Raw genomic sequence first — 12,040 nt, 5'->3', positions numbered from 1 at the left:
AGCTAGGATTACAGGTGTGTGCCACGACACCCAGCTAATTTTTGTATTTTTAGTAGAAACCGGGTTTCACCATGCTGGTCAGGCTGGTCTGGAACTCCTGACCTCAAGTGATCCGCCCACCTCGGCCTCCCAAAATGCTAGGATTACAGGTGTGAGCCCACCGCACCCGGCCCCAGTCTACCTTTTTTTTTTTTTTTTTGAGATGGAGTCTCGCTCTGTTGCCCAGGCTGGAGTGCAGTGGCGCAATCTCGGCTCACTGCAAGCTCTGCCTCCTGGGTTCGCACCATTCTCCTGCCTCAGCCTCCCGAGTAGCTGGGACTACAGGCGCCCGCCACCACGCCTGGCTAATTTTTTGTATTTTTAGTAGAGACAGGGTTTCACCGTGTTAGCCAGATGGTCTCGATCTCCTGACCTCGTGATCCGCCCTCCTCAGCCTCCCAAAGTGATGGGATTACAGGCGTGAGCCACTTCACCGGGCCCCCAGTCTACTTTTTAGGTGTAAAGGTGTCAGGCAGATGGCGACTCCTAGGCATCCCACAAAGTAGGCTGGTCACCTTAGGGGCGACCTTTACCAGCTCAAAAATTCGTCTCACATTAGCAGTGAGGATTCGGGCGTCACCCCGAATAACAATCGTTATTTTCCTTACTCATAAGTTTAAGACATGGTAATGGGAATTTAAAAAAATAAATTAGGTTATTTTAGTGAGAGAGAAAGAGCAAGAGAGAGAAAGAAGAAGAGGAGGAGGAAGAAAGGGAGGAAGGAAAGAAACCATTATATTCTTTTTTTTTAAACCATTATATTCTAAATGAAGTAACTCAGGAATGGAAAAGCAAACATCATATGTTCTCACTTTTTTGTTTTGTTTTGTTTTTTGAGATGGAGTTTCTCTCTGTCGTCCAGTCTGGAGTGCAGTGGCGTGATCTCGGTTCACTGCAAACTTTGCGTCCTGGATTTAAGCGATTCTCCTGCGTCAGCCTCCCGAGTAGCTGGGATTACAGGTGTGTACCACTAGGCCTGGCTAATTTTTGCATTTTTAGTAGAGACAGGGTTTCGCCATGTTGGTCAGGCTGGTCGGGAACTCCTGACCTCAATTGATCCACCCACCTCAGCCTCCCAAAGTGCTGGGATTACAGGCGTGAGTCACTGTGTCCACCCTGTTCTCACTTACAAGTGTGAGCTAAACTATGAGGACCCAAAGGCATAAGAATGATATAATGGGCTCTGGGGACTGCGAGGGGTGGTGGGTTGGGGGGGTGGGAAGGCGGTGAGGGGTAAAAAACTCCACATTGGATGATGGGTGCACCAAAATCTCAGAAATCACCGCTAAAGGACTTTTTCATGTAACCAAACACCACCTGTTCCCCCAAAACTACTGAAATAATAATAATAAAATAAAAATAAATTTTAAAAACCCCTAAACCCATTAAGATAAGGCAGGACTGGTGGGTTGGGGCCAGATCACACAGGGGTTTGACATGTGTGTGTTTAGAAATTTATTTATTTATTTTTAGAGATGGGTTCTTGCTATATTGCCCAGGCTGGACTTGAATTCCTGGGCTCAAGCAATCCTCCCACCTAAGCCCCCCGAGAAGCTGGGACTATAGGTGCATGCCACCATACCCAGCTTAGAAATATATTTAAATTTTATGAATTAAAAGCCTTGATGCACCAAGAGTTCATCCAGAGCAGAGTGTGGAACTTGGGAAGGGTTTATAGCAGGAAAGTGACCACAACATGAGCCCAGCTAGACCATGTACCAAGTGGCCTTGGGCAAGACATTTATTCTCTCAGAACCTGTTTCTTCTTGTAGAAAAGGGGGATCATGTAGATCCCTAACTCACAGGGTGGCTGGGAGCCTTAAACAAGGCCATAACAGCAGTAAGTTCTGCAGTGTATTCAGAGCTAACTATATGTCCTAATCACTTTACATGTATTATTATCCCCATTTTAGAAAACAAAAAACACCGTTCCGGTGCAGTCCTTAAGACGGCTTGGATTCAAATCCCATCTCTGCCACTTACGGATGTTTCCCCATCTGTAATATGAGGAGAACAAATGTGCCTATTTGTGAGGATTAAATGAGACAATACATGAAGGGCATTTAGAATGACAAAAAAAAAAAAAAGAGAGAGAAAAAAATAACACATGATCAGCATTTAGAATTATTCCTAGTACATACAAGCAGTCAATAAATGTTAGTCAGACATCGAAGCCTCCCTGTGCAAAATTGCTCACAATTTTCTCACAAACCAGCTAGGAGAAAAAGAAAGAGACAATCCTACTTCTATGCAATGCATGATGAATATTACTGGCAGATATAATCAACACAATATTACACAGTACTTAACTCAGTACTTAACTGAATCTCTTAACAGTTTCTATCTTACTTTCATTGACAGTTATTATTAATAATTAGTAATAACCATTAATTATTTATGAGATATTCCCCACCAGGCCTTAGTATTCTGGGGATATATAAAGCAGGGTTTTTAGAATGAAATAATTAATGAATAAAGTACTCTGCAGATTATCAATAGGTCCAAAGCATCATAAATGTATGTCTCCAGACCTGTTAACACCAGAGGAATCAATACATTTTCTTGTAATTTTAATTTAAAAAGCCAGAAACTCAGGATCTAGAAGAATTTGCTTTAAAAATAAGTAAGGCCAGGTGCGGTGGCTCACGCCTGTAATCCCAGCACTTTGGGAGGCCGAGGCGGGCGGATCATGAGGTCAGGAGTCCGAGACGAGCCTGGCCAACATAGTGAAACCCAGTCTCTACTAAAAATACAAAAATCAGCCAGGCATGGTGGCACGTGCCTGTAGTCCCAGCTACTCAGGAGGCCGAGGCAGGAGAATCGCTTGAACCCGGGAGGCGGAGGTTGTGGTGAGCTGAGATCGCGCCACTGCACTCCAGCCTGGGCAACAGAGCGAGACTCCGTCTCAAAATTAATTAATGGATTAATTAAAAGCCAGTAGCAATAAAATTTGTTTAATTATACAATTTTTAAGAATATGAAATAAAAAAACAGCAAAATTAAACTTCGAAGATAAAAACTAAGTGAAAAAAAGAAACCGAAAATTAAAAAGCCAAAATATTAAAAACAAAGGCACATAACCTTCGCACCTTTCCAAACTAGGATTCGTACAGATGCCACCTAAATGAAAAGCACTCTCTGCTCGCTTTTCCCAGCCTCTGCCTCTGCCAGGACTCTTAAGTCATAGCGACTTCTGGGCCACCATTGTCCTCATCCAGAATCCGCTTTCTCCCTTTTCCAAAAAATTCCACTAGCCCTACAAACGTGGCCTCTTTGGGAAAGCTTTCATTTTGGAAAAAAAAAAAAAAAAAAAAAAAAAAGCGGGGAGTGAGGGCCAGAAGGGTCGGTCTGGGATCTGACCTTGAAAAAGGCTTTTGATTCATCAAATTTAAATATATTAAAAACAATCACACCCACACATACGGGTAACATTTCTATACCGGGATTCATTCGGCGGTGGGGGGGCGGTCTGGATAAAAGCCACTACCAAAGCGCTATAGGAGAAAACCAAACCATCAGCGCGTTCAATCAATCTTAGTGTTTTGAACCCGCCTCCAGATTGTTTTCCTGAATTGTGGCTGCGCAGAGACTCCGGGGTGGGATGAGAACCAAGACTGCCCCACTGCCTCCCTACCCGACTGACATTGGGCACGGAACAAGAGACCTGACAGGGTCCAACAGAGAAATGGAGATGGGCTCAGAGCCTCTTTCCAGGCCCGCCAGTCTCTGGTGCAACAGATGATATCCGGGAAGAGGCGGAGCCAGGTGTGACAGTTCTGAGGGCCAAAGACAGCGGTTGGGTTAATCAATTGTTCTTTGGAGCAGCTTGGACACCTTTAGAGGGTGGGCTCTATAGGTGAAAGAACGGCAGGCGGACTGATCAGAAGTTCGCCCAGGACTTCTGGCCCGGGATGTGCAGAACTACAGGATGCGGAGACGATTGACAGCAGGCCTGATAGTAAGAGAGAGGTTAGGGCCCATAGTTCTTCCGCGAGAAGGGGGCGGGGGATTGAAACTTGATTGATGGCATTTCCGACCAGTGAGAACGTCTGAGCCAGGGGCCCTTGAGTAGTACGTGTCTTTTGGCAGTAGAGGGTTGGTCCTTGCTTTGACTGACCCTCTTATCATCCAATAAACATGCCTGCTTGAGTTGGCGGGGCGACTGAGTGCAGAAAAGACGGGATCTTGTCCTTGTCCTCGTTTCCCTTAAAGAGGAAACTCAGTTCCACCAGTAGCTCCATACCCGCTTATCTGTTTTTTATTTTATATTTTTTATTTTTTTGAGACGGAATCTCGCTCTGTCGCCCAGGCTGGAGTGCAGTGGCACGATCTCGGCTCACTGCAACCTCCGCCTCCCGGGTTCCAGCGATTCTTGTGCCTCAGCCTCCTGAGTAGCTGGGATTACAGGCGCCCACCATCACGCCTGGCTAATTTTTGTATTTTTAGTAGAGACGGGGTTTCACCATGTTGGCCAGGCTGGTCTCGATCTCCTGACCTCAATTGATCCGCCCGCCTCGGACTTCCAAAGTACTGGAATTACAGGCGTGAGCCACCGCGCCCGGCCTTATCTGTTTTTTAAAAGGCATATGATGCTTTAAAAAATTCGAAAGTCACAGATTTAGAACAGTTTAGCTTTTCCGCGCTGTACAGAAACGATGGCCTCACTGCACCTGTGAAAAAAGAGCCGCCCCAGAAAAGGCAGTCTTAGGGTTGGGGAGTTGGCCTAGGATTGGAATTTGATTTGAGATTTTAGGCCTGAGAGGCTATGATGGAGGGCGGGTGTTTCTGATAGAAGATTTCTGGGGTGAGTGATGGGAGAGTTCTAGGGACAATATTGGGGTCTGTGGAGATCAGTAATAGATGGTTAGTGGAAAAGCTGAACTGTTCTAAAGCTGAGACTTTCAAACGTTTTAAAACATCATATGCCTTTTTAACAGATAAGCGGGTAGAGAGCTACTGGTGGAATTGGTCAGTCTGGGTCACCCACGTAGACGCCCATAGTAAGAGCCTATTCTCTGATGAGGCCGACTGGAATCAAACAGCTCATGCACTTCTAGTTCACTGCCCCCTGAACATGGCAATGCATCCACCATCATAGACTGGGCACAAAGTAAAGGACTCTATGTTTCTGACACAGACCATTTGCAGTCTGACAGTGGTGTGCCTTTTGTTGCAAAGGCCACCCAACTATGGGCCAGTAGTCAAAGCCTTCCATAGATGTTCTATGTGCCCTACCATGGGCAGGTATCTGATATTGTTAAACATTGAAATGGCCTCCTCAAAAATGAACTCAAAAGGATTGCAGAACCTACCTCTCTCTCCTTCTCCTGGTCCACTCACCTTAGTAAGGCAGTTTGGTCACTAAATGTGGCTGTCCCAACAATGGGATTATCTCCCATTGGGTACCTCAGATAATGGTCCGGACAAAAGGGGTGGGCTATAGAGGCATTTGGGATTCTGCCCTGGCCATTCCTGGACGTGATGTATTTTTATTTCCTTTAACAGTAATCACAGGTCCCAGGCTAGCCTAGTTGGTAACCCTCCAGGCAGCAGCCCAGCCCAAAACATGCCTAGGGGACTTAAGAGCCCTAGGGGACTTAAACTTTTTTTTTTTTTGAGACTGAGTCTCGCTCTGTTGCCCAGGCTGGAGTGCAGTGGCACAATCTCAGCTCACTGCCACCTCTGCCTCCTGGGTTCAAGTGATTCTCGTGCCTCAGCCTCCTGAGTAGCTGGGATTACAGGCACCTACCACCACGCCTGGCTAATTTTTGTATTTTCAGTAGAGACAGGGTTTCACCATGTTGGCCAGGCTGGTCTCGAACTCCTGACCTCAGGTGATCTGCCCACCTTGGCCCCCCAAAGTGCTGGGATTACAAACGTGAGCCACCATGCCTGGCTCGGACTTAAACTTAATTCTGGTCAGTCACCTGAATTCTCTTGTTGGGTGGACACGGTCCTAGATCCTAATGACAATGACCACTTGATTGAGTACACCACTCACCAAGTTCCCATACAGCAGCTCACACTGACTAAGATAGAAGACATTAAAAAAAAATCTCTGTAAATTTTATAAAAATGCCTTTGGCCCTCTTGTACTTGACCCTTCTGGATGAAAGGTCTGGGTACAAATAGGGGATGATTGGGAAAAAGTGAAGTTAAAGGCTCTGGGATGGGATACATTGATTTCATGAGATGTGGAAGGAGAGCATTTGGGGAGTGATATGGTTGGTTTGGCTCTGTGTCCCCACCCAAATCTCACGTCGAATGGTAATCCCCCTGTGTCAGGGGAGGGACCTGATGGGAGGTGATTGGATTATGGGGGGAGTTTCCCCCATGCTGTTCTTGTGATAGTGGGTGAATGAGTTCTTACAAGATCTGATGGTTTAAAAAGTGCGTGGTGCTGGGCGCGGTGGCTCACGTCTGTAATCCTAGCACTTTGGGAGGCCAAGGCGGGCAGATTGCCTGAGTTCAGGAGTTTGAGACCACCCTGGGCAACATGGTGAAACTCTGTCTCTACTAAAAATACAAAAATTAGCTGGGCGTGGTGGTGTGTGCCTATGGTCCTAGCTACTCAGGAGGCTGAGGAAGGAGAATGGCTTGAACCTGGGAGGTGGAGGTTGTAGTGAGCCAAGATCACACCACTGCACTCCAGCCTGGGTGACAGAGCAACACCCTGTCTCAAAAAAAAAAAAAAAAAAAAAAAGTGGGTGGCTTTCTTCCCTCGCTCTCTCTCCTGCTACCTTGTGAAGAAGGTTCTTGCTTCTGCTTCACCTTCTGCCATGATTGTGAGTTTCCTGAGGCCTCCCCAGCCATGCAGAACTCTGAGTCAATTAAATCTCTTTTCTTCATAAGTTACCCAGTCTCAGGTAGCTCTTTACAGCAGTGTGAAAATGGACTAACACAGGGAGGGAATATCTTAGACCCTGAGAGGTGCAAGATGGGGAGACAATGAATGTTCTCTTTGTCCCCTAGATCGAGCACTCGCAGCCCAACAAAACAATCATCTGGTCTGCTGGAGTCAAGCAGCAGGTGCAGCTGGCAATCTAACCTGCTGCTAGGTTTGCCATCACTGTCTTTGGGTGACAAAAACAGAAAAAAGCATGTGAGCATGGGTGCTCCTGAATTACTCTGCTGTGCCTGATGCCATCAACAGCAGCTCCTGAACACAGGCTTCCCTCATACCTGTAGACATACGTGGGCCAGCACAACCTTGTTTAGAGCTGATTGATCCAAATTCATCTGCTTCTCCTGGCACCCAAGTGGCCTTGGATTATGCCATGTTTAGAGATTTAGGTACAAGCACTAAGATGCTACTTGCTATAGGTGGAATGTTTATGTTACCTCAAAATTCATATGTTGGAATCCTAAGCCCCAAGGTATTAGAAGGTAGGGTCTTTGGGAGGTGATTAGCTCTTGAGGGCAGAGCCCTCATGAAAGGAATTAGTGCCCTTATAAACGGGGCCCCAGAGTGCTCCTTTGTCATTTTCTCCATGTGAGGACACAGTGAGAGGATGGCTATCTGTGAACCAGGAAGTGGACCCTCACCAGATGCAGAAATCTGCTGGCACCTTGATCTTGGACTTCCAGCCTCCAGACCTGTGAGAAATAAACTTGTTGGTTATATGCTACCCTGTCTATTGTATTCCATTATAGCAGCCTGAATAGACTACTTGTCATAACACTTTACCAAACCAATGTAATGGTGAGTCCAATCAAGTTGAACAACAAATGCTGAAGTGAGATGAACTGTTCCCCTTTGGATGATACATTTGTATATGGGGGGAACAGTAGGAAATAGAATGTCTCTTCACTGGGACAGGGTTTGCTTTGGGGCCCATGTATTGCCCCCTAAATTATTGACAGTACACCAAACATCAGCACATCATTCTAAATTCCTTTGTGTGGGTTGTAGCGTATAGTAACCTGGCCTTAGTTTTACTACTTTGTAGCTGCCTAAAGATACAAGGCCCCAATCACTGATTACCCCAGCCATTTCTCAGGGTTGTGATGACAGCGAGCAACCCTGTGGGATGAGGCAATGTCTCCCTCTGGGGCAAAAAACAGGCTGGATCGCCCATGCTCAGTGTTTCTTGGCTGTGATGTAAACCTATTGTGTGTGCAACATCCACCAGGGACCCTCTGCATCACTCCTGTGGGACTTGGAGGACATGGGGAGCAGGTGCCCACGTGACGTGCATGCTGCTTGCTGTCCCAGGAGCAGGAAAATCCTTTGTCTCAGCCTCAGGAGTCTCATGTTTTCTGTCAGCATCTCTAAAACATGTTAGCTTGTAAGAGGGTGAAGTCTCAGACCTTTCGCAGACCCTGACAATCAACAGTGGAGGGATTTTTCTTTATGCTCTGACAGTCTCTATGGTCTGGCCACAGACAGTTTTGGAAGATCAGTGATTGGTTGCCAGTGGTGTCAGGATGAGGCTCCAGGGATTCGAATCCTGAGGTAATTAATAATTGGAGGCCTTCGAGGCTACTGATTGAGGGTCTGTGGCTGTCAATCATTGGGAGAGGGGCCATAATGGTAGTGTTTGTGTGAGCCAGTGATGAGTGACACTCTGTGCTTCCTTCCTTCCTTCCTCCCACCCTCCCTCTCTCTCTTTTCTTTCTTCTTTCTTTCTTTCTCTCTCTCTTTCTTTCTCTTTTCCTTCCTTCCTTCCTTCCTTTCTTTCTCTTTTCCTTCCTTCCTTTCCTTCCTTCTTCTTTCTTTCTTTTCTTTCTCTCTCTAATTCTTCCTCTTTCTCTCTCTCTCTCTCTTTTTTTTTTGAGACAGAGTCTCGCTCTGTTGTCCAGGCTGGAGTGCAGTGGTACGATCTCAGCTCACTGCAAGCTCCACCTCCTGGGTTCAAGCGAGCACGCCCAGCTAATTTTTGTATTTTTAGTAGAAATGAGGTTTCACCATGTTGGCCTGGCTGGTCTCAAACTCCTGACCTCAAGTGATCCGCCCACCTCAGCCTCCCAAAGTGCTGGGATTACAGGCATGAGCCATTGCGCCCGGCCTCTTTCTCTTTCTTCTTTCTTTCTTGCTCTGTCACCCAGGCTGGAATGCAGTTGTTCGATCATAGCTCACTGCAGCCTCAAACTCCTCCCCTCAAGAGGTCCTCCTACCTTGGCCTCCAAAAGCACTGGGATTACAGGCGTAAGCCACAGTGCCCGGCCTTGATTGTGGTTTCTTTGGTTCCTTAATTGGATTCTTGGAGGGTCAGTGATTGGGCCTATGTGTGATTACTGTTTGGAGACTTTGGAGGACCCTGTGGGAAACAGCTGCCCCAGGCAGGTGGGAATGGGTCTTCAGGAAAGCACAGAGTTGAATTTGTTAGGTAATAGTCTCCCTTTAGATTCAGACCTACATTTATTTGGTACATAGCTCTACTATTTACTAACATAGTATGACCTTGGTCGAGTTTCTGATTCCTTCTGAGCCTCAGAAGTTTCCTTATCTAGAAAATGGAGATAATACAGAATGCACATGCTATATAATACTGTAATATATATAGTATATAATATATACAATGTCCTAGTATTGTTGTGGAAAATCCTTTCCATAGCGCAAAGCCATAGAAGATTTGTGGGAATAGGGGCAGTAACACACTGGGATACACCCCTGTAGATTCAGGACTTGCAGGGCGAGAGGTGGGGAGAGTGTGAATGGGGACTGGCTTTGCTGCAGGGCAGCTGCTCCCCCACCTCTCTGTGGTAAATCCTATCTCCATGTATCCTGTGATGTACCTCCACTCCCTCGGACAAATCCGACCTTCACGTGTCTTATTAGGTTCACAGTTTGACTCAGAGAAAGGCTAGCATGGAGACAGTCCTAGGACAGATTACCTACCTAGGTAGGTAATCTTGTCAGCAGAGAAGTTTGTAATCTTGTCAGCAGAGGGTAGGCAGTGTAGGTTGCCCAGGATGCGCACTGAAATATTCAGGAGCTTTATTTTAAGTAGCCCTGACATTGTCATCCTGCAGCCTGAGCTCTTGACCTGAGCCTCACAGATGCCCCCTGCCCTCCACAATCACTGACCTCCACAGACTACTCATTCTTAAAGTTTCGTTTCTTTTTCTGGTTTTCCTGAACTGGCTAGAATCTTCAGTACAATGCGTTTTTTGTTGTTGTTGTTTGTTTTTTGAGGCGGAGTCTTACTCTGTCGCCCAGGCTGGAGTGCAGTGGCGCGATCTCGGCTCACTGCAACCTCTGCCTCCCGAGTTCAAGCGATTCTCCCACCTCAGCCTCCCGAGAAGCTGGGATTACATATGCCTGCCACCACGCCTGGCTAATTTCAGTACAATGTTGAATGGCAATATTGATACTAGAACCCTTGTTTTTTTCCTGATTTAGAGGAAAGTCTTTCAACTTTTCCCATTGAGAACATATTTTGTAGAGACTATCACGTTAAAAAAACTTCCTGTCTTTTCCTAGTTTGATAGGAGTTTTTTTGTTTGTTTGTTTTTTTGACAGGGTCTTGCTCTGTTGCCCATGTTGGAGTGCAGTGGCGCCATCATTGCTCACTGCTCACTGCAGCCTTGACCTCCCAGGGCTTAAGCGATCCTCCCATCTCAGCCTCCCAAGTAGGTAGGATAAGCTCACACCACCATGCTCATCTAATTTTTTTTTTTTTTTTTTCTGTAGAGACGAGGTTTTGCCATGTTGCCCATGGCTGGTCTTGAACTTCTGGACTCAAGCAATCTGCCTGCTTCAGCTACCCAAAGGGCTAGGGTGCTGGGAATAGAGGTGTGAGCCATCATGCTCAGCTTTTTTTTTTTTTTTTTTAGACAGGGTCTCATTCTGTCACCCTGGCTGGAGTGCAGTGATGCAATCATAGCTCACTGCAGCTTCGACCTCCTGGGCTCAAGTGATCCTCCCCCCTTGGCCTCCTAAGTAGCTAGGACTACAGGCTAATTTTTTAATTAAAAAAATTATAAATGAATGTTAAGATTTGTCAGATGCTTTTTCTGTGTCTTTCTTGGCAACCACAAGAGTTTTCTCTTTTAATCTGTAAATATGGTAAATTGGCCAGGCAAGGTGGCTTATGCCTGTAATCCCAGCATTTTGGGAGGCTGAGGCAGGTGGATCACTTGAGACCAGGAGTTCGAGACCAGCCTGGGCAACATGGTGAAACCCCCGCTCTACTAAAAATACAAAAAATTAGCCAGGTGTGGTGGTGCATGCCTGTAGTCCCAGCTACTTGGAAGGCAGGCGAATCGCTTGAACCTGGGAGGCAGAGATTGCAGTGAGCTGAGATCATGCCACTGCACTCCAGCCTGGGCAACAGAGCGAGACTCTGTCTCAAAAAAAAAAAAAAAGTAAATTACATTATTTAATTTTCCAATATTAAACTAACATTGTATTCCAGGGATAAACCCAACTTGTTTATTGTTTATAATATATTAACCTTTTTATGTATTACTAGTATTTCATTTAGGATTTTTGCATCTGTGTTTATGAAGGAGATAAACCTGAAAATTTCCTTTATTTAAAAAAATTTTATTATTACTTTTATTTTTTAGAGACAGGGTCTCATTCTATTGCCCAGGCTAAAGTGCAGTGATGCGATCACAGCTTACTGCAACCTTGAATTCCTGGGCTTAAGTCATCCTCCTACCTCAGCCTCCCCAGTAGCTGGAGCTACAGGTGCATGCCACCGCATCTGGCTAAATTTTTATTTATTTACAGGCAGAGTCTCAGCATATTGCCCAGGCTGGTCTCAAATTCCTGGCCTCAAGTGATCCTTGTTTGTTATGCTATCTTTTATGGGTTGAATTGTGTTCCCCGCCAAAAAGATGTTGAAGTCCTAACCCCTAGTAGCTCAGAATATGATCTTATGTAAAGTTTGGAAATAAGGTTGTTGCAGATGTAATTAGTTAAGATGATGTCCTTATAAGAAGATGGCCATGTGAAGACAGAAACATACTGGGAGAATGCCACGTGGCCACGGAGGCAGAGATTGGAGTTTTGCAGCTGCAAGCCAAGGAACGCCAAAAGTTGCTGGCAAAC

The 12,040-nt window shown here is 45.9% G+C and overlaps 1 non-coding gene across 1 annotated transcript; it reads right to left on the bottom strand.

Moving 5' to 3' along the window:
- Nucleotides 1-508: 508 nt before the first annotated feature.
- On the bottom strand, nt 509-664 carry LOC112131228 (U12 minor spliceosomal RNA). Its single transcript, XR_002913347.1, has one exon. It is a non-coding gene; the product is annotated as a U12 minor spliceosomal RNA (small nuclear RNA).
- Between the last annotated feature and the right edge of the window lie 11,376 nt (nt 665-12,040).

Source organism: Pongo abelii, chromosome X, assembly GCF_028885655.2.
Source record: "Pongo abelii isolate AG06213 chromosome X, NHGRI_mPonAbe1-v2.0_pri, whole genome shotgun sequence".
Lineage (NCBI taxonomy): Eukaryota > Metazoa > Chordata > Mammalia > Primates > Hominidae > Pongo > Pongo abelii.
This window is presented reverse-complemented; position numbering and strand designations above follow the sequence as displayed.